We start from the raw sequence: 26,694 nt of genomic DNA, 5'->3' as shown, positions 1-26,694 counted from the left end.
TCGTGGGGCCTGAACTCTGGGCCTGGGCGCTGTCCCTCAGCTCTTCAGCTCAAGGCTAGTGCTCTACCACTTGAGCCACAGCACCACTTCCGGCTTTTTTCTTTTTGCTTATGTGGTGCTGAGGAATCGAACCCAGGGCCTCATGCATACAAGGCAAGCACTGTACCACTGAGCCACCTTCCCAGCCCTCTATTTTATATTTTCATGTTATTTCATATGCTATAATATGTCACATGTTTTTTGAAAGTTTATATTTATAGACTTTTATTGCATATAGTAACATTTCCTGAGATTTTGTAAGTCAAGAATGTTCTTGTTAATTATCCTACTATCTTCTTATGCAGCTTAATATAGGAAGCATATACTCTTACATTGAAAAGCCTGTGGTTGTATGTGGCTAACTTAGTAAGTTTGATATTTTAAGTAACTTATCATGCAGTAATTTTGTGTTTTAATATTTTCTTCTTTATTTCTCTCTTTCCTTCTTTCTTTCTTTTTTCCTTCTTCCTTCCATTTGTATTTCATCTTTCTTTTTTTTCAGAATTGGAGAGATGCATTCTGACTTAGTGGTTTTAATGTTTCTGGGTGAAAAGAAGAAACTGTGCATTTTACATGAGGAAATTGAAACACAAATCTATGTAATAACTTTAGCAAGAAATAGCTATTGCTTTAAATTCCCAAAGTTCATCTTTGGGGCTGGAGTGTTTCTGAACATAGAAAAGTAAGGAATTTTAGAAGCATTGACTGATCTTCTTACTTCTCATTGCTTTAGCAACCAGAGATCAAGCTAGAAGGTGACCTAACACCAGAATGCAGATTGACTTGCCCTCTTTCTCCTTCATGATCTGTGCCACAGTTTCTTCAGCACAGCAATGGGTATAGACATAAATATTACAGAGTCGATGCAATTGTTAAATAAGACCAGACATATAAAACCCTCCTTAGGGAATGTGTTCTAAAACTAGTGTCATTATGCAGAATTTGAATCACCCAGAATACTCATTCTATTTCCACTATTGCTTGACAAAATTTCAGTGGAATACATTTATAGCTAAAATACTCAGAATCCATTCCTGAGTCCTATACTGAAGCTTAAAACACTTCAGTACAATTCTTTTCTTATTTTTTCATTGTCACAATAGCTTAAAATTCCCTTAACTTTGAGAGATCAATATCATTCAGGCCATCTCTAGGACCAGTAATTTGGACAGAGGTGCCAAACCACAAGAGACTATTTTATATGGATAAAATATATACACTCATGCACTGTTTGGTGACGGTTTCTATTTTGTGGTCACCCCCTTTTGCAGCCACTGTAACATGACTTTCATTTCACTTCTTTGAGAAGATGAACTTTTTTTAAAACTTACTTACACAGCTTCCTATACAAAGTCCCACCCAAGACCAGTTCTCATATTACTTACGTATATGAAAGGAATGTTTTCCATCATTCTGAAATACAGTACAGCCCTCAAACATTTTTCCATAAGCCAGGCTCTAAAGACATCTTAATGGGAACAAACTATTGGGAAAAAATGAATATTGTGGATAGGATGAAAATCATTGATGGCTGATCTAAAAGGTGATATTAACACAGACATGGAACCAAAAGGAGAAAGAGATTCGTTTTCCTGCCCTCACATCTTATATTTCTTTCCATTTTTTTCTTGTTATCCCTGTTATAAAATCATTTGACCAAATGAAGAAGGATGAACATTTTCTCAGAACCTCATAAATCCATCTCATTGGCTTTCTGATTGATGGCCATATACTTGGCTCCTACAGTCCTGCCTCCCAAGATTAAGGAAAGACTGGAAAATCATGAATAATAAATATTTACAAAAACTTTATTCCATAGGAAGTTTCAGATATCTGCATATAGTTATTCTCATGTTTGTGGGTAAACTTACAGGCTATATCAGGTTTATTTTTCTGCTTAGTTTGCTACACAATTTATTTGGAAACTAAAATCATTCTTCCTCAGTTCTATGACAGCAGTTAATGCCAGACTATAGGTGACTTGTAATTGCTCACTTCAGCCTCCAACTGACCTTTACTCTTCCTTTTTTTCTGAATATATTTTTCCCAATTTTCACCTTGAAGTTTAAATCCATCTTACCTTCTTAAACAATGAAAGAAAAAAATAAAAGAGTGTAAGTCTCATGTGGACTTATGTAGAAAACAAAACAGAAAAAATACTTGCTTCAAGTCCAATATTTAAAATATAGATATTTGCACTTCATTTTATGAATGCTAATTGATATAAATGCAAAGTATATACCATGGTAGTCCTAGGCAATACTCTTCATGAGAAAGAGAAAATAGATTATTTACTGGCTTCTTACTACAATAGAGAAATTTTAAGCATTTACTCATGAAAATTTTTGTCAATCATCAATGTTTGCCACACAGTATCTCCAATATTGAAAAACAATGACCAACTAACCAGGCACTGGTGGCTTACACCTACAATCCTAGCTATTCCAGAGGCTGAGAACAGAGCATCATTCAAAGCCAGCTGGAGAAGGCAAATCTATGAGACTTTTATCTCTAATTCACCTGTAACAAAGTCAGAACTAAAGATATGGCTCAAGTAGTACAGTACCAACTGTAAGCAAAACAAACCATGTGAGAGTCTGAGGCAGAGAGTTTAAATCTCAGTACTAACACAATAATGGAAGAAGGAAAGAAGGAAGGAAGCAAGGAAGGAAAGAAGGAAGAAAGGAAGGAAAGAAGAAGAAGAAGAAGAAGGAGAAGGAGGAGGAGGAGGAGGAGGAGGAGGAGGAGGAGGAGGAGGAGGAGGAGGAGGAGGAGGAGGAGGAGGAGGAGGAGGAGGGAGAGAGAAAGAAGGAAAGAAAGAAAGAAAGAAAGAAAGAAAGAAAGAAAGAAAGAAAGAAAGAAAGAAAGAAAGAAAGGAAAGAAAGAAAGAAAGGAAAGAAAGAAAGAAAGGAAGGAAGGAAGGAAAGAAAGGAAGGAAGGAAAGAAGGAAGGAAAGAAGGGAGGAAGGAAAGAAGGACAAACAAAAACAGTGGAAATGGCATCTCTCTGGCTTAAACTTCACTTTTTTAGCTAAAGTCTATGGTACATGCAAAGGTATAGCAAAACAACACTCGCTAAACCAGAAACAAAACTTGTTCTAACATTATATCTTCTGCAATATTAATGAAACATTTGATGGGTCTTTATTTTTCTAAGTGATGACTATGTTGCTTTATTGCCAACATCCAAGGTTGACCAGTTTTAGGGTTAATGTTATGAGTCACCAAAATTTTCATTTCACATGTTGAGGTGATACTTGGTAAGCCCAGAACTTCTAAGTTGGATGATATATATGTGCTGCAGTTAGCCAAGTTCTAATTTCTCAGAGGAGGGTCTCTAGAACCTACATTGCAATAAATGTCTACAAATGGATTGCAAGTCTTTATCTGGCTCAAATGTAGATATCTCTTTACAACTTCTCACAACTTCTGCTACCCATTTGTTAGTTGAAACCAACATCACCTCCTCCTGGATGGTTCCAATGGTCTCCTGATTTGTGCTCTTGGCCTCTTTTACTAAATTCTCAAAATAACAGTCAGAGTGACCTTGACACAGTGCAAATCAGATCACATCACCCTTCTACTTCAGTGCATTCCAGAGGCTTTCCATCTTGCTCAGAGTAATGACTTAAAATACAGACAAGGCCTCCAGGAGGATCTGAATGCTCTGGCCTCTTGTTAGCTCTCTGCCTGTATCTCCTTTTTTTTCCACGATTTCATTCGGAGGCACAGTAACAGCCACATTCATCGCTTTGTAGGATCATCTGCTGCTCCCCTCTCCAGGGCCTCTATATTAGCCACTTCCTTCTGATACCAGAAGTCTTTGTACTAAAGAAGTAGTAGAAAATGGAGCTTAAGTCTGGTTTCATTTCACTAAGTGGTCATGTTTTTTCTGGTTGATCTGGGGAAAGGATGCTAAAACATATATTAGCTGTATCTAGTGGTCGCAATAGGTTGGTAGGGAAGCCTTAATTTTGCACTTTTACTCACTCCCTTCATACCCTACCCCCCACCCAAGAAAAAAGAAAAGGCTTGACAGACATCATCTAGCTATTGTACCCCAAAGGTTAAATACTGCTTTCTGAAGCATATGGTCAGCTACGAGCCTAATCACAGAAATGGTTATCTTTCCTCTCATTCATTGAATGTGCTTTTGGTACTTCTCATGTAAGCAAATTGCTAAAGGTTCAAATAGTGCCCTATGTATCAACAGAATAATTGAGGCTGTCAGACAGTCTCTCTCTTTTCCTGTACTTTTCCTTTGTATAGGAAAATTGTTCTACTTTTATATAATTAAAGTCCCAAAACACAGCACAAGGGAATACCATGACAAGATCTTGCAACCCCACCAAAATGAAAATCATAACAATATGTAAGATAAAGAATTAACAATAATCTTAAAAGTTCCCAGAATAAATACTGCTTATTTTCACTGCCCAACTAGACATAGACTAGAATTCTTTTTGTTATCTTAAAAAAATAAATGGGTACCAAAATAAAATACAGTGGCAACAGGTATAAACCATAGAGAAATAAAAGAGAAAAAAAGGCAAGAAAAAAGAAATAACTTCACCTAGTACATTAAAAACAACAAAGAAAAAGCTCTTGTTTCCGTATCTTGGCGTTCATTTCACTTAGTATCATCTTGTATGGTCATATGTACATAGCTATTGAGCTATTGTGATCCTCTTCTAGGACTAGACTAATATTAATTATTACAAATGAGGGAAACTTTGGAACCTATGCTTCTGATGGAAGCATAGATTTGGGAAGGGAAAGAGAACAACAAAATGGTGTGACAAAGGACAAAGGGCAAACCAATGCAACAGCAATACGAGATAACATGCTGGAAATGAACTTTACAACTTGCAGGGGAGCATTGGGGAGGAGGGAAAGTGGGAGGAAAATGAGGGAGGGGGGAGCAATGTTTGACAAGAAATATCACACACATTACCATATGTATATAACTGTAATCCCTTCTGTACATCTCCTTGACAATAAAATTAAATTTAAAGAAAATTTCCTTGGAATGTTGATAGTTTGTCCCCAACATGAACACTGCATACCACACTTTAAAAAACAGTACTTTTTTTTTTATCAGTTGACACCTGCAGAGTAGAAGATGCTTGTAAAGTTTAGATCTTCTCAGATTACATAAGCCCAACAGAATAGAATGGACAGAACGAAACAAAATTAAAGTTCAGTTGTGCCATTATTGAGTATACCACCTTTGTCAAGTTGAAACTCATTTTCTTCATCTTTATAATTTAGATTCTTAAATTAAGGATTAAATTCAGGTGGCATATCTGGTATCTTAGAGATGTGACTGAATTAGGGTTATTATTATTATCATCATTAAATTATGCAAGCAGTGTAGTTACAACTAAAATACTTAAGTGAATGAATTCACAGGACAAAACAGAAGAGGGGGACAGACATTTAAATTTTTACAGGAGATTCTTTACATAGTAAAACTTTTTACATGATAGATCTTTTCCCTAATTCTCCATACTTTTCTGAAATTTTAAAAACACAACTTTACTGTAAACTAAGGTTACTTTTAATTTAGGATTAAAAGTTCCTCCAATTTTGCCAATATGTTCTCCTAGGAAAGATAATTTGAATGAAATATTAGTTGATATGGAATACATGAATACTTGTTCAACATTTTTATATTGAAATCTAATTTGTTATGCTAATATAATTTCCCCTAAATATATATTTTTTGTCAGTGATGGGGCCTAAACTCTGGGCCTGGGCGCTGTCCCTCAGCTCTTCAGCTCAAGGATAGCACTCTACCACTTGAGCCACACCACCACTTCCAACTTTTTCTGCTTATGTGGTGCTGAGGAATGGAACCCAGAGCCTCATGCATGCAAGGCAAGCACTCTACCACTGAGCCACCTTCCCAGCTCCCCTAAATATTTTTGTACATTTGTGTATCTGAAAGAAACTAGATCCAACTTATCAAATATCATCAGAAGAATAATTTCATGAAGAAATGCTCTGAGATTGTTCTTTGATTGGATTGACTCATGGCTTTCACATATTCTACCATTTAAATCACACCTTCAATACTTCCCTTTGTATTTTATTTTTGAGGTAAAGTGTCCCTGACTTTGCTTGGGCTGGATTGAAATTCCAGTTCCTTTTACCTTTGTCTCCTAAGTAGGTGGGATTTAAGGAAGGACATTGCCTTTTTCTTCTTTGAATAAGAACTTATTCCCCCCCCCCTTATTGAACAAAACTCTCTCTTGAACAAAAATAATTGGACACATCATGTTTCCAATTCTTTCTTATACTTTAAGATCATAGCTGTTTAATTACAGCGTTTGGTATTTGACAAATTTAACTATCATTTTATTCAAACACACTGGAAAAACTTCAAGCAATATTTAAGTCCACTTCATTTGTCTACATCTAAGAATTAGAAATAGTCATTGTTTTGTGAGAAGCCTTTCATAGTGTGTGTGTGTGTGTGTGTGTGTGTGTGTGTGTGTGTGTGTGTGTGTGTGTGTGTGTGTGTACTCTTAAATGTACATTGTCTTATAATCAACCCAAGGAAGTTTCTAGCCAGATTTCTGTTTACTATCTTGTAATTTCTTCCTCTTATTTTCTCTACCTGAATGACCTTCTCTAGAATCTGATTTATTTTTGTTTTTCTTTAGGTAAGTCCTTAAAGAGCATCTTTGAATTCAAAAGAAATAATAATAAAAATAATAAAGAGGGAGCAAAGGAAAGAAAATGTATAAAAAAAAGTAGGTGGGGGCAAAAAGCTAGGCTGAAAGCTTTCCTATTTCTTAACATTTATTTTCCTACCAGAAAATCTTATTACAAAGATTAAATGGAAACACAATGCACTTTTTGACCCACTCAGCCAAAAGACAGACAGGCCTTCCTGCAAAGTAAATCTCTCCAGCTCCTCCATGATTGTGAAAATGAGTGCAAAAGCCTCACTGTTCTAAACATCTCTTTTCTCTCGATGGCTTTCAGCAAATGAAGAAGCCTTGTTTTGCCAATTTTTCAACCCTTGTATACTAAGACACTACCTCACCATTCTTACCCCATTCCCCAGGAGGTGGCAAGTCACTCATTAAACTCACAGGAGGGGATGCATTTTTCCTTCAGTACCCTATTTATCATCTCTTTCCTTGAGAAGGAAATCTCAATGTCCCCAGTCAACTTGAGTCTTCCATGAAATGAGAAGAGCTTTGCTAATATCCTCCCCAGAACACTGATTTCATTCACAACATGACATAAGAGCCTAGAGTTGAACTTCATCTGTCTTGAGTCCCACCGCAACTGTTGCAGTCATTAAGGTGGTCACTTACCAGTTCTCTTGCTGATGAATAGACAGAAAAGAGTAGAAAGGACAGTTGGCAGGGCCCATGACAAATGATAGCAGAAACTGGGAAGAAAGATCCAGCTATTCAACAATTGGGAGCCATTGCTGGTGTCAACACACAGCCCGCAGGACGAGGTAATTTTACCGTTTGTGATCTAGTATACTTGCATCTGCTCTGGCACCAGAGACCGTATCTATTTTGGGGGCTAAGTTGTATATTCCCAGATTGCCATTTTCCTCTGCCTTTCTTTCTGTTAAATATTCTACAGTATATTATCACCTCATTTTGCTTCAGTTATTTCTACTGACAGTGGTGTGGGGCAGGCTGGACGAGGAGTCACTTCCTCTCTCAAACTCAATCTGTCTAAATGTCAAAAAGGGGAAAAAAAATAGAACTCTAAAATCTCAGCAATCTGGCATTTCCGAGGAAATATTTGATAGGTGTTGCGATTCTGAAACTCTTTTCACTAGAGGCAGGGGTGGGGGGGGACATTTGGGGCTGAAAATAACTGTTATATTCATGTTTAGCTCTTTCTGAGAAGTGATATTATGTTCTTCTAAGATCCTGACACAAAAGCACAGGCTGTTTTGATATAAAGATTTGTTTGTTTATTACCATGTTTATTGATGGTGACTCTTCCTCCACCTTTACACACAGACTTAACAGTATTTGCTAACAAATGTAGGCAATGACCTGGTCAACAATTTTGTAGAATGTATGAAGCTGAGAGAGAATTGGTTTCTTTTCCCTTCCCCTCTTCTCTCCTACGCTGCCCTGCTCTCCTCACCTTTTATCCCAACTACCAGTTGGGTTGTCTTCTTTTTCCAGTCCCATTCCCTTTCTCTTTGTGCCACGAAGTTGTGTGAGGTCTGGTGATTTAAAAAGGGAACATCTCAGAAAGGAATTTATTGAAGGTTTGGTGATCTAAGTGCTATCACTGAATGGTTTCAGACTATTTTCAGAGCACCATAATTATAGGCTATCAGCAACAGAGTTAGAGGTGGCTTAACTAGGTCAACAGAATGCAGCGATAACATAGTACTCTGTGGTAGAATATCTGGGATTAATGAAGTGTTTCACTTAAAAGTTCTTCTTTTGAGTAACACTCGGAATAACTACTGCACTGAGAAGCAGCAACCTCTGTCAAATAATGCTGCCCAGAAACAGGACATGTCTGTTGCACCACAGATTTCATAACTGTTGAAAGTCAACCTTCCATTCCTTTACTTATTTCAGGACAAAACTAACTAAATAAAGGAGGCAATGGAGTATAAAATCAAGCATGTGCAGGGGAGGAAAGAACATGAGAATGACATTGGTTGGGAGCTTATAAAATTTTTGAGGGACAAAACTAGGTGCTCAACACACAAAAACCCATTTAATCCTCAGGACGTGGGGGGGGGGGGCGGGGCTTCCCATCTTGAAGGTGCAGAAATGGAGGCGCAGCCAGTAACAATGGCCAACGGCTCAGCCACGGGTGCAACACCAGTAACAACGGCTCAGCCAGGATCGTTTTCTCAGTTTTCTTCTTTTCTTTTCTTTTCTCTTCTTTTCTTTTCCTTTCTTCTTTCTCCCTTCCTTCTTTCCTTCCTTCCTTCCTTCCTTCCTTCCTTCCTTCCTTCCTTCCTTCCTTCCTTCTTTCTTTCTTCCTTTCTTTTTCTTTCCTTTTTTCTTCTTTCCTCCTGCTTTCCTTCTCCCTCTCTCTTTCCCTCCACCCCCCTCTTTCTCTAAATGACTAAAGTCTGTGTACTTTCTATACACTATGTCATCTTACATCTTTTTGTTCTTTCTTTAGGGTCTTGACTGCTTTCTAAGAATTGGAGTAGACTCTCAACCTTCAAAATAATTGCCAGGTAAAATCTGGTTGAGAAACATACAACAGGAAAAGTTTACTCTGGATTAAGGAAAACATCACTGATGTCATCTTTTATGTCCTATGGCCAAAGACATGTTAAAAAAACATAGGACTCTAGTAAATCTTTGAATTTCATCATAGAAAATAAGTTGACTTTTATACTTTAAGCTATTTTATATTTAAAGTTCTTAAGATCATAACATTACTTATCTAACTGTAACCCCTCTGTACATTATCTTTACAATAAAAAGATCTGTAGCAAGGTGTTAAACAATGTATATTGCTAAATATTAAAGGAGGAAGATAATATATGCTCTAAATCCTTAATTTGTTATTTTCCTGTTGTGTATATTTACATATATATTTATATACATACATTTATATATTTCTATTTTATAGTTATATGCAATATTTTATTAAACACTGTATGCTTTAATTTATAGCTATAAATATTTATACATTTATCCAATTTATTGTGTTTTCATATATAGCCTATCTATCTATCTATCTACCTATCTATCTATCTATCTATCTATCTATCTATTAGTCCATGACAATAAAAGCAAACTTAAAGCACAAGGTCATCTGGTTTAATTTGTGGCAAGTATGCATCTGATTTTTAAAAAGGCATTTTCAAATATATATTTTAAATAATGAAAAGTTTGGGGCAAGAGTTCTTATTTTTCAAGTTTGGCAAAGTTTTGATAAAGAACTTGTGATCGCTTCCCATTTTTCTAATAGAAAGCAATTTTCCAGAAGAGCTGCCAATAATTCACTTATCTGCCGAAAGGAATCAGAGTTGTCTGAGACTTTCTGATTCCTGGATTGCTCAGCAGACAGGGATTATCTCTTCCCCCCATAGACTGGCAGAGCAGACACTGACTCTTTGAGCCTTTTCTGTGGTTCTCACAGATGTTTCCTTCCTTCTTCGACATACATGGGGAATACCTTCCCCATGTATATGCTCCTGAGTCCATATCTCAGCTTAGAATGGTGGATGAGGAGGGGAGTGACTTTGGGAGATCTCTCAAGTCTTCTCTACCATACAACCTATGACTAAGAATAAAAGCACTGATGACAGACTCATTTATTCCAGCCTCAACTGATGCTCATCTTGATGGATAATTTCCAGTAGTGTGTATTCTTAACAGAAAACAATTCCCAAAGGAACAACAAGCCCTAGGGCTTCTGAGAAAGTAATTTAAGAAAGTAGATGATACCTATAGACTTTGATTGCTTTCATATAGAAAAACATGAAGCAAAAAAAATGACTACAGAATATTGAATTCCCCATTATACCTTAGTATGACATGTTATCTATTATCTTGGCTACAGGGCTGGGTTACAGCCATGGAAATGCATTGTATGTAAACACACAGTCACATGTGCAATTTTAGCCAATTACAAATGCACATGTACATGTATGCTCTGTATATATGTGCATTGCTTATGCAATGTACAACCGTTATGGTGATTCTATGTCGGAATACCCAAATATGATTAGGAAGAGTATTTGAGATAATGCATGCATAATTTGGAAACGTGGCTCTGAATAAAATACTAAGTGGGGAATTACATTTTCACATTGTCATTCCTAGGAACCATAAGCTTCTTTGCCTCACCATTATCAGACAAAGGAACCCATTCCTTGGATTGAATTTAAGGTTTCAAGACTACAATGCAAGAGGGTGCTCTACTGCTTGAGCCTAAATTCTGGCTCCAGAAACTATCTTTATTCATCAGCTAAAAATTAGTTATTTCTTGTGTGTAGTTGTATTTCAGGAGTTTATATACATACCACAAGGGCAAGGGCTCATGGACATTTCTGTTACCTTACTTATTAATTTGCATATTAATAGGGACAATTTGAGTAGAAACTATTTCTATAACAATTGGAGAGATACCCTTTACTATTATTTTTTTTTATTTCCACCAATAACTGAACTCCTAGTAAAGCCATTCTGCATACTGCATTCATTAATAGCCTCCAGCAAGGAGAAAAAAAAATGCCCTGCTTTCCTATCAGATTCATAGAAGTTTTTTTCTTCCTTTCAGAGTAAAAGAAACCTTGAAATACTAGCCAAGAATGTGAATTTTCTGTTGTATCTATAGCCTTGGTATCCTCTCAGTGATTCCTACATGGGGGAAAGACTGGAAGCGGGAAATCTAAATGTATATTTTTTTTAGTGTTTGTGTTCTCAGTGGGAGCCAGACCAAGGCACTGTGTGACTAAAGCGATCTACAGAACACTTAGTATTGTACCTAGTATCTGTGTCTGACTTCAGATGTTCTTGAAATTTTACATCATTTGCAGTTGCAGTCAAAGTTAGTCTGATAATGTAGCTCAAGTCACAGAAGGCTTGTCTACCAAGCATGAATCTATGGGTTCAATTCCCAGACTACTGCTGAGAGAGATACATGAAGAGAATAAGAAATCAGACCAAGATTCCTCCATCTATTTGCCAGTATCTGCTTTGTACTGAAGATACAATACAGTCTCTGATCTCAATGTTCATAATATATGGGAAGAGAAAGAAAGTAAACAAAAACATAAAAATTATAAAAGATAATATGAGAGTTTCAGTGAAAGAATTGGAATCCATTGAACTTTGATGAGGGGGAGTCAAAGATAGCTTTCTGGGGGGAAATCAGTAGAGCTAACTGTAGAAGGAGAAAGGGTACCAGTCTGACCAAAAGAAAAGATCAAGAAACATCATGTGGTTTATTAACAATGGGAGCTGAGTGTAAGTGGGGGGAAAAAATGACACTTGATTCCAAGCTGTAGATGGGCCTCAAAGCTGTAATTTGCATACCCCAATGGTTAGAACTTCAATGCTGTGAGGTCCTACTGGACAATTTAAACAAGGGAGTGTCATGGTTACGTTTCTTTCCGCTTCCTATGATTGAAAACAGAGTGCAGCAAGGATCGGAGATGATTATTTGTAAGACAGCAGGGCTCCTTATGTAGGGTAGACATTTATCTTCATAGCCACTGTTCAGATCAGACTCACCAAAGAGTTGGAGACCGACACATGGACGGCATGCTGGGGGCAGTTATTATCATATAGCAGAAGATGGATTCTGCTCAAAATTATACATGTATGACTGTGGAAGAATGCATATGCACTTCTCAACTCTTTCAGCTTAAATTGTTGCTCAGACTCATTGATCATTTTGTTGTTGACTTCTTTTTGGCAATGCAGACCGAGTCTGTTTCCTTTCAGTCTTGTATGACTCAGGACAAATATTTCATCTCTCAGGATACCTGAGTAAATCTCCAAAGTAAAGTTTTTTTCCAGTAAAAATAAACTTAACTTAAGCTTCTTTACTAAAGAAATGTATAATTTTGTTAATTTAATAAACATAATAATACCTCTTTATCTAATTCTTTTCCCTGTTTGGTGAAGAGAAGGTGGAGTGTCTCAGAGTTCTAAGGCAAAGATATTTTCATTTTGGCTGTTGGCCTATTACTCCTTTATTAGAAAACACATATTTTTTCTGTGTTATTGGCAGTCTCAGCTAGCAGTTGCTAATATGAATTAATATTATAATTTTAATGTATGCTTATTTAAAAAATCTGATACCATAGTTTAAGAGTTGAGAATAGAAAATTTGATATAATAATTCACCAAAATGAACTATTAGAACACTTAATGTTATTTTATGTCTGCAGGTTAATTTGCAAACAACTGACCTTTCCAGTGCCTTTTATTAAACTCTCATATCTTATGTATGCTTTGTTTTTCAAAAATTATATTTTCTTCATTTTAAAAGAAAAACTCATACCACTTTTGTCAATCAAGTTAAAATAACCAGAAAGGACATTTCATAGTGTCATTGACAACTGGAATTGTGTTTAATAAATACATTTTACAAAACAGATCATATTTTTCTCAACAGTCCTGCCTTTTACCTAGTTTCACAAAACAATCATCATTTGCATCAGAATAAAAGTATTGTTGCAATATTTGCTTAATTTCTCAAATATAGTTTTTTTTCTCTTATACATTTTTGTGTTTTTATTCCTTAGACTTTCAGGTATTTATCTGTTTTCTAACTCAATTCTGGTCAGCTATAGTTCCCTAGTGCTTTTCAATGAGTGTGCATCATCACTGTATAGCTAGAAAAAGTAGATAAAATATTGAAAGTGCTATAATAACAGAGCCCATGCCAGGAACTTGTCCTGCATCATTTTAGTTAATTCAATTTCTCTTCAAGGTAGACATTGCATTCTACTTTGTACAAAGATGTTGGCATTCAAAATGTTTAGCAATGAGCCCCTGGTTGTAAAACAGCCTCAATTGAATCCAAAGCCGACATACTTTCTGCTCCATCACTCAACCTCTGAAAGTGTAATCATTTATTTATACTGCGGCATATTTTGTGATCCACATGTCTTCACTAATTCATCACATCTGATCTGAATTCATCTGCTTGATTTCAACAAACCTTTGCTAATTCAACCTGCTGGGTTGAATTCAATAAACAACTTACTGAGGATAGCCTGTATATGAGATGATCTTGAGGGTACTGAGGATGAAAGGTCAATTTGATTAAAGTATCCATGCACGTTCATTGACTACCAACCCATCTTCTTCATCTCCACATTAGTCAATATTCTTCTCACTCTCTGATCATACCATGTTCTTCCCTACTCTCAAGCATCTATGTTTATTTACTTTTTCAATAATGAGGATCAAACCCAGGCCCTCTCATTTGTCAGACAAGCAATTTTACCACTTGAACTATGCTCCAGTTTTTTTTCTCATTTGTTTATCTTCTGAGTTGATCATAAGGTCTTCCTAACTTTACCCTGGCTGATCCTGAACTAGATCCTGGCACCACTTCCCAAGTAGATGAAGTTAGAGACTTGCCCAATAAATGCTTCATGTTTTTATTCTTCACATCCAATTTTGAGTTTACTTCCTTATTTTAAAATCTAGTCTATTATTCAAGGTTATTTCAAACATTACTTCAATAAACCTCGATCTGTCCTCCATGAAATAGTGTCTCCAGCTTTGACCTTTCTTGTCTTCTAGTGTTGTAACTATACTTTTGGTCTCCTCAAGACTGTGAACTCTGTTGAAGATAGGGATCCTGGGGTACTTCCCCTTTTGTTTCTCACATAATACTGAGTTTACAGTAATTACTGAGTTAATTAATCCATTTACCCATTAATGCAAAGGAAAGACTGTAATAGGAACTTATTGGAATCTGATGCATAGCCTAGAATTCAGAGAACTCTTTACATAGCAAGTAGAGAGCCTTGTCTGATAACATGAATAATGGACCTTCACCAAACTAAGTTTTCCCTAATATGAGAAACAAATTTGCAATATTAAAAAGTAGTATAAATCATGACAGTAAGCATCATGAAATATAGGCTATGCATCTAACTGTAATGTTTGTAACATTGTAATAATCATAATATTGTAATTTTCCAGACCTGCATAAACCAATAAATACTGTCCTCATATTTAAAATAACAATAGTCTTGGATAGCTGTGAAAGTTGATACAGAGAAGACAAGGTAGACAAGAATTGAAGTTCTAGCCAGGTACCAGTGGCTCTGCCCCTACTCGGGAGGCTGAGATCTAAGGATCGCAGTTTAAAGCCAGCCCAGGTAGAAAAGTCACCATGAGACTCTTATCGCCAAGTAACCCCTCCAAAAACCAGAAATGGAGCTGTGGCTCAAAGTGGTAGAGTGCTAGCCTTGTGCAAAAGAGCTCAGAGGAAGCACCCAAGTCTTGAGTTCAAGCCCCACAACCAACAAGAGAGAGACAGAGACAGAGAGAACTGAAGTGTTTAAGATTTAATTTATATTATTTAAAAAATCCAAGAACTACTCAAGGAAATTTCAGCATAACACTGTTAAGTTGTCCAGTTTTCCCTTAGAAACCAACTATGCTAGCAGCTCATAAGATAACTAAAGAATTTTGCAATAAGATCCAAATTCAACAAGCAATGAATAAAGGAATACTCACTGTACGCAGCCACATGGAAGGCTTTGGTCAGGGAACAAAACCAGACAAGACAGTTAATTCTCTCAGTATCCTAGAAGTTATAGTCTCAATACATCCTATTAGAATTTTGTATCCTGTGAGTTGTATATGGGTGGAGAATATTGTGGTGTTTTGGGTAATGACCAGGGGGAATGGAGTCTCCAAATTTATTCCTATAGAACAGAGCCCAAGTACAGTAAAGGATTTGAGGAAGGTTAGGAATAATTAAATTTTAGGACAATGTATTAAAATTAAGAGCCAGACTTCCTTGATAGAGATACAATTATTTTTCTTTCACACTCCCTCCCTATAGCTAAGGAAATGTTAGTGGTTTTCTTTTTCATAAAGTGAAGGATTATTTATAAATATGTTCCAGAGATGGCAAAGAACCAAAGTTTCCCAGTAGATCATGGAGCATGCCTTTCAGATTTTCTGATAATGCTATCAACTGAAATCACAGTTTTAGGTACTAAATCAAACACCATTCCAATAACCTGTCAGGGTTATCACTCATAGAATAAGACAAGAATCACATAACCGAGCCTCGGTTAGAGCAAGACCATATTGACCTCCAGGAATTTCTACATAGGATATAAGAAGGCTGGCAAGATAAGTGTTTCCTTTTTTGGCTGAAGAGTGCTGCTGTGCCCTTGACGTTTGCTGTGTTCAACAGCCAATACTTTCCACATTTACTCCATTGCCATGAAAGTCACCCAGCTTGGCTAGCTCTTCTTTCTTTGCACGGAACATTCATCAGACGAAATTGTCATTTTGTACTAGATGATCAGGAGGCAATTATTTCACTGATGCTAAAAGGGGTTAGAAATAAGCCTGTCTGGGACTGAGCTCTTCCCTATCTGCCAGGAAAAGGGAACTAATACTTTTTTCATGGGCTGCAAAGCAGGTATGATGCTGCAGAAGAAGTTGCAGCTATTTCAAAGCATGTCTTTTCTTTGCTAGAGACCCTTATTCAGTCTTCTGTTAAGACTTTGAAATAAGGAAGTTAACAGGCTCCAAGATTCCATTGCTTCCTATTTCAATTTCCAGTAATAGCTCCCAGTGCTACTTTGTCACCGAGGTCCACAGAATTGAATGCGATGGCAGTGAAAGGTACTATGAGAAGAAAATGAATTCCTTATGCTAAAAACAGAAAGCCGTGTGGGTGCTTTAGGAATGAGACTGCAGACAATGAAGTGCTTTTCTCCAATATATTACAAAGGGATGGCTAACCTGACAGATGATTAGAAGATTGACATAATTTTTGAAAATAATAATGCTGAATTTTTCCAATTGATCGTGGCTCATACATTTGCTTTTTAAACTGCTGGTTATAATGCTTATGGAAAACTTATATGAGCAATTTATTTTGATTTGTTTTGTCATAAAGCAATATGAGCTCAGATGAAGACAACTTACCTTGTAAACGAAATACAAGTTTGAGTCAGGTCTTGACCAATGATTCTTGTAAAAGAAAAAGAAATAATAACACCTAGTTTTCCTTGAATCCTCAATCAAAATGGAAATAAAGATGTCATTCAAGATTTGGATCTTTACTGACCTAATGGATTTAGAGAAGACTTTGGGGAATCTATGCAATTACCTTTTATAGTGTGTCCCATATTTCAGTTCAGAACATGTATATGAGGTACTTTACCTCACCTTTCTGCCATTAGTAATGTTTCAAAGTTTGAGAAAGGAATTTAGTAGATTATATCCTACACAATGGCTAAGTTAGAAACAGCAAATCCATAATTTCACGTGGATAAATTACTACTTAAAAACCTTTAGGCTGGATGCACATGGCTCATGCCTGTAATCCTGTCTACTCAGGAACTGAGAGCTGAGGGATTGCCGTTCAAGGCCAGTCCAAGCAGAGAAGTTTTAAAGTGTATATGTCAAGAATAACTAGCAAGAACAAAGCTAGAAGTATTATTCAAGTGGTAGAGTAACAGTTAAGCAAGCAAGAGTCCCTAATTTCAAAGCCCAAGATTGAGAAACAAAAATCAATTTAAGAAACCAATAGAAAATGTCTTAAGTCATCCATGAAGTAGAAGAAATTGTATATTGTTCACAAAACAACTTTATGTATGCTATATCTGTATAGCATGTATAGAACCAAGTTTAGTATGTACTAATAAATGTATTTGTTTTTATTATAGTGAAGAATGTTTACCACTTCACATAAATGGTCCAGTGGTATTTAATACATTCAAATTGGTATTCAACCATCCATCCCACAATGTTCTATTCTATACCAATTAATAAAGTAACTTACAAAAGTTCTACAATCTCCCCCTTAGTCCCTGACGGCTATCATTCCATTTTCTGATTTTATGAGCATGACCCTAGGCACTTTATAGTAGTAAGATCATACAATATTTTCTTTCTAATTGACTTATTTCACTTGCAACATCTTTAAAATTAATTTACATGATAGCATATGTCAGAATTCTCTTCCTTCTTAAAACTACACAACACTCCATTGTACAAATGTAGCATATTTTATTTATCCATTTATGCTTATGACATTTGAGATGCTTCTATTTTTTGTCTAGTGTGAATCATGTTGCTTCACTGCGTATGAATACCTGTGTGAATTTTCATTTTGAATTTTTTGAACGCACTTCAGAAGTGGAACTGTTAGATCATGTAGTAATTATATCTTTATACTTTGAAGAACTACCATCCTATTCTACATAGCTCTTATATCATCTTGCAATCCCAGTAATATTGCACAAGTGTTCTGATTTCTCCGTGTTTTACCAACACTTGCTGTTTCCTATTTTTTTTAATAGTAGCCATCCTAATGGGACCAAAGTGTCTTACTGTGGTTTTAATTTGCATTTCCCTAATGATAAGTTATGCTGAGCATCTGTTCATGTGCTTATTGGCCATTTGTAGCTCTTGTACAGAGAAATGTCTATTCAAGTTCTTTACCCAGTCGTTAATCAAGTTGTTTGTTTTTGTGTTGTTGAGTTGTAGAAAATAGATGCACTTTTAATTACATAAAATTCACTTGAATAAGTTCAACACATGATGTGATTTCACCATAGCATATTCTGGGGAGGAATTCTGATTAAGGACAATTTGAGATTGAAAGACTTATTACAAAACAGCCAATGCTTTGACAAATATTCAAGGTATTATCAGTTACAGAGAACTGAGGATGGACATAGAAGAGGTCTAAGTCGAAGAGGAGACAGAAACTACTGGATTGCTCATTCAGGCAAATTTTGCCAATCATTGTGTTACTTTTGATGAGTAAGTTACCAATTTAGGAAGTGAATGACTCACTTTTCCATTCCTGCTGGTTGGATTACCAAAGGCCTTGCGTGCACTCACCTATTTACCAGCACCAAGCCTCCAAATGTAACAGGTCAGCTTGGCGGAGATGTGCCAATCTTATCAAGCAGGGCTGAGGTCTCAGTTGCAAGGCGGTGCTGTGCAGGAACAGCCTTTCTTTACAGGGTAGGTCACTGTGACCCCAGGTGCTCTGTCTCCTCCTCTGAAATGCTTCCTCTGGCTAATCAAAGTGCTGCCCAACTCCCTTGACAGTGAAACCTAGGAGCGATTACTCTGCCACTGCAGCTACCTCTGCCTGGGCTGCTACGGATGCTGTTGTGGTTTTCTAGCTGTGTCCTCCTCACCTTTCTCGGGCCCCAACTTGTCCACTAACATGTTTCTTCTGCCCACCCTACCCATCTTCTCCCTGCTGGCACCCCCCCCCCCCCCCCGGCAGCAGCGCCTTCACACCCTGCATCATCCATCTGAGCACGTGTCCAGAGTCAGGGACCTGTTAAAGCAGGCACTGTTGGGAACTTGGCCGCCTTCCAGGAAGGGGTTGTAAAGGATCGTTCTTGCTGTTTAAGATTAAATGAGGCTTGGGGATGATGGTGATGAAATTGTTTAGAAAGCTGGATGTGGTGCCTCTGTAGTCAGTCTAGGTCTGGGGTTAGACTGACTTGCCTTTCAAGTCTGGGCGGATGCACATTTGCAAGGATGCCCTAAGGACTTTCGACTTTAAACATATGCAGGGCAAATCCCATTTTGAAAACTCCAAGAGGTTGTTTATTTTGCCAACACAGGAAAGGTTCTTTCTTGATACACATAATTTTTTTTAACCGCATGCAAGTCATACAAGATTTTTTTTCATACTTCTCTCTATCATATCGTTAAAACATTCTCTTCTCCACTATGCATTCTTTTAAAAAAATCAGGACACTGTTCTTCTGTATTTAGCAGGCACCACACATTGTGGGAGTGAATAGAGGTTAGCTATCATGATGTACAACATTGTGTTCTTCAGAGTCCTACACTGTGATTGCAACCTAATTTGCCACTCCCTATTCAAATCCAGGACAAATGTTTCAGTTGCATTAGTAAACATTTACCTCAGAGATAAATGGTGAAAGTGCTCTTTAGAGTACAGCAATGATTTTCAGATATAGAAAACTGGCAGAGGGTAAAAGTTCAAAAATTATTTGAAATTATACTATTTCTGATACTCTTGAATAGTAATGAATGAGAAAAACATGTGTTTAAACACTAGACAGAACAAGAACTGTAAGGAAGTTCATATAGAAATTCAAAGAGGGAACTAATCAATTCTACTCTGAGTAGGGGCACTGACAAAGCTTTTTTGTAAGGCATCTCACAGGTGATTTTACTTAGATTACGATTTAACAACCGAATAGCAGTTTGATCAAATTTTAATGCTAGAAAATTTTGTCAGCTATAATGTATATCTCAAAACATTTATTAATGAATGAAGTGGAAAGGAGGAGAAGGCAGTCCAATATTCATTGTATATACTACAAAATTAAGAAAAGTAGAGGAAGGGGTGGGCATGAGAATGTTGAAAAGGGTGACATTATTCAAGATGCAGTGTATTTATAAGTTACTCTGTTAAACAGCAACTCATTTGTACAACTTTTTAACACGATAATAATAATAGTAGTAGTAATAAAATAATAATAAAAGTATCTTCAGCTTTCAATAACCTTTGTTCCTTCTCTTCCGAAGTTCACGGTTTATCAGCTTATCAGTTTATCCGTTTCAGAGCCTTCAAACTCTGCTCAAAATATTCTTTATTTTTTTCCTCCTAGGAGTGAACAAATATTATTTGAAAATACACTTGTGTGTTGAAACCTGAAAATATGTTTTTCTTATCTAGAAATGTATTTGGCCCTGAGAATCACTGCAATAGAATATAACTGCAGTAGCAGGAGTGCTTGCCATCATTCTCTTAGAAAAGTATGATAAACATTTCTATTTTGGATACAATTGAAGCTAATGGAGCTAGAAAAAAAATACATAGTTCTCCTTATTTATAATACCCATTTTCATGGCATAACTGCCTAGCTGATTCATAGACAATAATATGCCAGCAGAGCTTGGATATAATCTGCTGATATAACATAAAGGTCTTAGAACAATAAACAAGGCCTTCGTGCAGGGTTCTGATGGCATCAGGATAATTAGATTCATCAGTACACTTAGTAACAACCAAATGAAAGAAAACCACAACCCAGCAAGTCAGAGGCTTGCCACTTGTCCACTTCTGAGAAATAGCTCCAGCTAGATAATATTTAGTGATAATGAAAATAATCAGTAAAGCTTATTGCGTAAATAAGCAAGGCAAATTATACCTATAACAATTCCAGCAAAACAAAACCTAGGAGGCATGTTACAATATACTCCCAAGTTACTAATTCTCACAGAATATGGCTCATCTCCTAGTACTGAGGTTCTTAATATTGGGTACAAAAGACACTGATGTAAAAGGATACACATACATTAGAAGGGCTCAAGCAAACAGGTAGAAGAATTTGTAATATTTACTACTTGAAAGCAATGAGGAAAATATGAAAGGAGAATGAGAGTGGCCTGTAGGGTTTAAGAGTCAAAGAAATGTTCCATTTCTATTTCTGCATTATGGATTTGTAATAAATGGGCAGTACTCACTGTTGTGTAACTGTGAGCCACAGACATGCTTTGCTTGGCCCATTTAAGTATTTAAAATAATTTTAAGTTGCTTATAAAATTATACAGGAGAGCTAGGACATGTGTTGCCTTCCTCCAGCCATCCCTCTCTTCCCACTCCCTTCTTCCAACTCTCTACTCATGTTATCTTATTTGCCATCTACTTCTAACTACCATTCAGAAATCCCACTCCATGATCAACCTTGCCTGTCCTGCTTTTCTCATTAGCATTTATGGCCTGCAGTAGGGTACTTAACTCATTCAATTATTAAAGTTCCATGTGGCCTTAGATTTTTTTGTTGGTTTTGTTCATTATCTACTTATTATTCTCTATTTTGTTTAATGTTTGAATGTGAATAGAATATGCATTTAGTGTTTATTTACTAAGAAAATCTAGCAACTGTGGACCAATATTTCTACACATAATAATTGGAAAAGCTAAATAGAATCTACCTTAATTAAATAAACTGCACAGTCTCTAACCAGCCTTCAAACTCCCAATCTTTGTACTTCATACTTCTGTATAGAATTTAAAATCTTAGCTTTGTATACACTCCTCAGTAATAAATACTACAGGAATAATTGGTTATACAAAATAATTTTAAGAATGTAACATGTTTTTCTGTGAACCCCAATATCCATTTTACGAAAGGTTCTGTGAAGTCCATTACTGAAACAAAGGAGACTTCAGCGTTCAGTTTAGGGACACCTGACCTCAAAGCTATGATCTAAACCCTGTGATTCTTCTGATTCACTAAAAAAATAACTTGAATTGTTTTCAAATCTGTGGCAAATTATATGTTAAAGTCATTTTATAACACCAAGACTTTATTCATCTTAAATCTAAGAAAAGATGCCTATTCTGAGAAAAAAAATGTTGCAGGAGATAATTCCACTGTTTTTTTATGAAAATCAGAAGTAATATTTGGGTCAAGGGATTAAAACAAAGACCTCAAATTTGTTTTCTAGTAGAATGAACAACCAGTGGAAAAACCTGCAGATCCTTATGCTAGTAGACCCTATATCCCTTAAAGAGCACTAGGCCCTTACAGAAATCAAGCCAAGTCATGATCTTATTCCTCCATAGAAAGATGCTATAGCCAGGTCATTTGCCTTCCAGTCATTTGAGTACTGTTCTTCCCAGATAAGTAAAGAATACATCAAACATTGCAACCCTGTTTGCTCCCCATAAGTTATGTGACTTTGGACATAGCTCCCCATATTTTATTCCTTCTTGACATAAATTTGGCAGTGGGAACATTGCGGCTTCCCTGTGGACCTCATCAGTGGTAAAGGCAGACGGAGGTGGAAGGGCAGGAATACTTCCTGCTGTCTTAGACTATAAATCTACACAGAAATGCCCCCTTGATCCACAGTCTTACAATCTTGTATTTTCCGCTTCTGTTCAGACTTGCCTCCCAAAACCCAACCTCAGATCGTGGGTTACTCTGGGCATCCAAAGAAAAACGTTGTGGCATCTCACTTTCCATTGGAGAGGGTGGCCCTCAGAGATTACAGACCAAAAATCCGAACAAGATTGTGTATCTCTCGCAATATTTTATGTGATGTTACCCTCATTTGAAAGCTCTACTTTGCTAAATTCAAGTTCAATAAGTTGATATTCAGAAATCATGGCCATTCCTCAGGACTCCACCATGTCCTTCATCACAAGTGCCTTTCTCATGCTTCACCCAGGCATGAGTTACTGTTTCTCTATTGCCGGAGTTCTGGACCTGGAAACACAATGGAGCACAATTCGGTGTTCAGTTCTCCACTTATTGTGATGTTTTTGAGAGGAGACAAATAAAAGAAGTCTGGTTAGTCACATCCTTACAGTTCTACTTTTGCTCATTTAGTCAGTTAGGGGGAATATATTTGGGTTCATTAATTTTTATGGTATTTTTTCAAATGTCATTAGCATGGTTTGGTTTTGGGTTTTTTCAGCTTCAAGAGTTACACAAGTCCAGTAAGACACAGAATTTGGAGGTAGCCCCTTCCTTGTTAAAAGTGCAGGTCTTGGCAGGAAAGGCCTGAGGCCTAGGCCAGAGGAAAGCTGGCCTGACAGAACTTGTGGGTCTGAGTGGTGCTGCTAGAAATGTAAAGTTTTCGTGCAACCCAGTGGCGCACTTCCAATGGTAGCAGTTCTCTTAAGCTATTTTAAGTGGTTTCTAGACCACTTTAACTTCTTTCTGTGACCATTCTGTGACCTGTTGATCCCACATAGCCTGATTTAATTTTTTTTAAAGGAAAGGTCATTTTCTATTATCTCTTACTCAGAGATAATCAAAAGTCAGCATCCAAGGCATTAATGCAGTGCAAGGATGTTCTCTGCTCGGTAGTATGGAGTGGTCATTACTTTATTAACTGGTGACAGAGGAGACTACTTTAGACATGATCTGATTTAAGAGATAATTCTTAAATCAAAATATTTCCTATATAGTCTAAGTAGGTCTCCTTATGACAATTTTTTCTGAATTTTGCTGTCTGCCTTCACCACATTAGAAGATTGCAACTGAGTCCTGAATTTGTTTCTTGTTCCCCCTTTCAGCTCTCCAGCACTGAGATCATGAGGTACATTGTGTGTTGGAAAGTAAAAGTAAATATTGGGTTGCATTAACTGAGGTCATAGTTTCTGCATCCCATAGGTATCCACTGCTATCCAACCTGCTAGATTTCCATGGACTCACAAGAGTGAGGATTGCTTGACAGTTGATTGCATAAAATGCACTGCACAGCCAGTCAAGTTTCAAGATTGTTTTTTAAAATCTTTGTAATTAAGTTTCTGTTCAGGGTATTTCTTTTCCTCTCCCCTAGAATAAATGATTCTAAAATGACAGAAAATGTGATCAGTGTTTTTTAATTTGAAATTCCTGAGACCAGTATTCTTATATCTTTGTAAACTTGCTGTATTTCTATTGCTCTGATGTTGACTCTTTCTTCAATCATTACATTTTTATGAGAGAAACAAAAGGACAGAGAGAGAGGGAGGAAGAAATGAAGAAGAGAGAAAGAGGAGAGAGAAAAAAAGAAAATTACAACTAAAAGAGTTTGTTGGAAAAAATAGCACAGGAATTATTTTTAATCATTTAAAAAGAGAGGAGAGAAAGAAGTAAGAAATGGGAAGAAAGAGGAAAAGGACAAAAGAAAGGAAGAAGATGAAAGAGGAAAGCATTGGATACTACTTAAAATAGCATGGGAAATGAGTGCTTGTAAAGGAGTGAATAGAAATTATTTTTTCTTTTATGCTTTTTTCATATCCTTGTTTACAGATGATTTTACATTGTTTCTTATTATGTGACAATGCAGAATAAAAGTAAAGTATGACAAATGACATACACATATGCATATTTTTAAAGATAATCCAAGGAAATAAAAACTAAACAACTCTGTACACTGCATATCTTTCAAATTTTGTATAGTTACTTCCTTAAGTCCATCAAATAATCACAAACACAGATCAAGATAGGTATTTTTACAAACAAAAACAGTATGTAACTTGATCTACCAATGTCCAAATAAAACTTAGGCTCCATGGGTATCTGAGAAAAATGAGTTCTAAAAAATAAAAGTTACTCTGTGGGTCTCTGTGAATATTTCAGGAAACAATGTATTTTTATCAGCTTATATTCTTTTTTAAAGAATTGTTATCTTTAAGTGGTTGTACAAAGTAGGTGCCATTTAATATAAGTTTATGAATTTAATGCATCCTGATCAGTGTCACATCCTTCAACTTTCTCACCCACTTTGACTTACCCCTTCCTTTACTTTAAAAATTTTTGTGATATATACAGTGAATTCTTGACTGTATTGTATCTCCTTTTTCCTTTTCATTTGTGTCATAGTCTTATTAGACTATTAATTGTCCTATTTCTGTTTTTAGTTGATCTAAATTATGTTATTTATAGGAGAATGTGTTCTTTTTTTTAATTGTGAAAATACTGTACAGAAGGGTTATAATTACATGAGCAAGGTAATGAGTACATTTCTTATCAAGAATTGTTGCTTCCTCCTTTGTTTCCCCTTCCCATCCCTTCCCAACTCCCTCCCCCACCCCCACAGCAAAGAAGTTGTGAAATTTGTTTTTCGACATAACGTCTTATACATCTCATTGTTGCAATGGCTCCACCTATATCCCTATTTAAAAGGTTTGTTTTTGCCCTTCCCCTCCACAAATTATACCAACATCAAATAAAATGAAAGCAGGGGTTATACCATGGGGGAGGGACATACAAAGCAACAAAGAAATCATCTTATAAATATGTTAGAAACAGTAACAAGAAAGAAAAAACATTTAAGTCCTTATCTTGGGGTTCATTTCGCCTAACATCAACTTATCTGACCGTTTCTGCTTGTCAAGAATGTATTCTTTAAGATACAATTCCCAGTGATGTGTCAGTAGTTTATATTGTTTTAATTGGAGTTATGTTTTTAGACACCTATAACAAAAATGAGGGGATAAAGACCTCCATTCCTTATAGTTTCTGTGAAAAGCTTTTATGTTAGGTGTTTTGTCCACAGCTAATTGTTCTCTGTGGAAATGACTCACCAATGACTTTTCATTTGTAGCTTCCCTTTGGAGACAGAGAAAAACTACTACTATAAGGTAGTAATAAAAAATAACAAGATTCAAGCTGGTCTACTGGCTCACACCTGTAATCCTGGACTCTCTAGAGGCTAAGATCTTATGATTGAGATTCAAAGCTAGCCTGGGCAGGAAAGTACATGAGACTATTATCTCCAATTAACCACCCCAAAAGCCAGAAGTGGAACTATGGCTCAAATGGGAGAGTAGTACCTTGAGCCCTAGGGCAGGTATACACACACACTCTCTCTCTCTCTCTCTCTCTCTCTCTCTCTCTCTCTCTCTCTCTCTCTCTCTCTCTCTCACACACACACACACACACACACACACACACACACACACACACACACACACACACACACACACGCAGGGCCAGGCACCAGTGGCTCACACCTGTAATCCATGCTACTCAGGAAGTTGAAATCTGAGGATCTCAGTTCAAAGCCAGCCTAGGAGGAAAGTTCATGAGACTCTAATCTCCAATAAACCATCAGAAAACCTGGAAGTGGCGCTGTAGCTGAAGTAGTAGAGTGCTAGCTTTGAGCTGAAGAGCTGAAGGTCAGCGCCCAGGCCCAGAGTTCAAGCCCCACAACCGACAAAAAAGCAAATTTATGTGTGTGTGTGTGTGTGTGTGTGTGTGTGTGTGTGTGTGTGTGTGTGTGTGTGTGTGTGTGTGTGTGTGTGTGTGTGTGTGTAATATTTATGATAGCTAGCTGGCTAGATCACAAGACTCATAGTAATAGGCATAGCACACGTCAACATTATTTCATTAAACAAATGTTAATATAGGTTAGTGCTTCCTTTATGTGTAAGTTTTAGGAGGGGTATATCTTAATGTGCTGCAAGTTGGATTTCCTCTTGACTTCTACAGTGCTTTGGTTTCCACAAA

This window comes from Dipodomys merriami, unplaced genomic scaffold (assembly GCF_024711535.1).
Source record: "Dipodomys merriami isolate MVZ:Mamm:240054 unplaced genomic scaffold, mDipMer1.0.p SCAF_4, whole genome shotgun sequence".
Lineage (NCBI taxonomy): Eukaryota > Metazoa > Chordata > Mammalia > Rodentia > Heteromyidae > Dipodomys > Dipodomys merriami.
This window is presented reverse-complemented; position numbering follows the sequence as displayed.